The sequence below is a fragment of the Arachis ipaensis genome, chromosome B03 (genome assembly GCF_000816755.2).
Source record: "Arachis ipaensis cultivar K30076 chromosome B03, Araip1.1, whole genome shotgun sequence".
NCBI classification, from domain to species: domain Eukaryota; kingdom Viridiplantae; phylum Streptophyta; class Magnoliopsida; order Fabales; family Fabaceae; genus Arachis; species Arachis ipaensis.
The window spans coordinates 9,162,686-9,164,124 of NC_029787.2; positions in this window are offsets into that span (position 1 = coordinate 9,162,686).

The following is a 1,439-nucleotide window of genomic DNA, read 5'->3' on the forward strand; positions in this document are numbered from 1 at the left end:
TTATAAAAATAGAAAAAAATAATTTTAGAATATTTTATATTATTTTTTATTATCTTTCAAATATTTTTGTATAATAATACTAATTATTTTTTCTTCTGTGACCACAGCAGTAGTAAGCCACCGTCACCAAAAACAAACCCCGGCCCCCATTAGGCTGTTAGACACCACTACCCAATCTTGTCACCTCCTCCGTCGTCTCAAGCAGGCAAATTAAAATTGTTAAGAAGCATTGTGCCAAACATTTTTTAATTTAGTGGTTGACTTTTTATTATCGCTTTTTAATAGTTTTTATTATTTTGTAAATTTGATGTTTTATGTTGTGAAAAATTAACTATTTCCGAGAGAATCCGCACTAATTATTTTAATTTGATTATGTAATCGATCCATGACCTATATACATATAGGCCACAAGTACTAACTACAGTAGTAGACTTTTTAAGAAAATAAAAAGATTACAGAAATACTATTTATACATCAAAATCAACTACTAAAATCAGTCATCAATATATTTATATATAAATACATATATAATTTAATTTATTTTTAATGTGTATTTATATTTCAACATGTATTTTATACTTGATACGTTACCTGTATCCTCGGTCGCCCGAAATACTCGGCACGTAAATATCTGAGGCTGGCGTCACATTAAACAAGCTCGGAACAAGAGCAGATAAGCTCGGCCTCACCCATTCGAATAAAAAGACACGTGCATCATAAAGCTCGGTCCCGTATCAGCCGTCCGAAAATCTCGGCACGTGATCAGGACCGAAGCAGCATCACCCAACTGAAAATAAGAAACGTGCTCAGCTGGTTTATAGCACCAAAACAGAATATCATAACCAACCTACAAACTAGGACTTATCCACTAACGGGTAAAAACCAACTCCTATAAAACCTAGCTAATATGCTCGGCTAGGTCTCAGGTTCTATCACTCTCATTTTTCTACTCTTTACTCTTAACTCACTCACTGAGAATCATTACTGACTTGAGCGTCGGAGTATCTTGTGCAGGTATTCCCGCCGCGGTGTTTGACTTCCGGCCGACGTGAAGCTCTTCCTCTTTGGTGTCAACTCACTCGGAAGCACTCAAGCTCGGCCTCCCTAGTGTTCGGACGAACCACTTGGCGCCCACCGTGGGGCCCGGAGTACATCTAACCCCATTTTCCCTTCGTTTAGTCTTCTACTTTATTTTGTAGGATTCCCGATCCTCGGACATGGCTGACAAGGAAAATCCACAACTCTCATAGGACGACCTCCTGGCTCAAATCGCCGAGCTTCAAGCGGAGGTACGAAGAATAGCCGAGCTCTCAACACAGAACAATGGAGAGAACTCCAAAGGCTCGGCTCAAAGTGCGGCGAACCCTTTAAACATCGTCCCGCTAAAGGAGAAGCTCACCCTTGACAACCCTTTCTCCGAGGAGATCACAAACTACCAG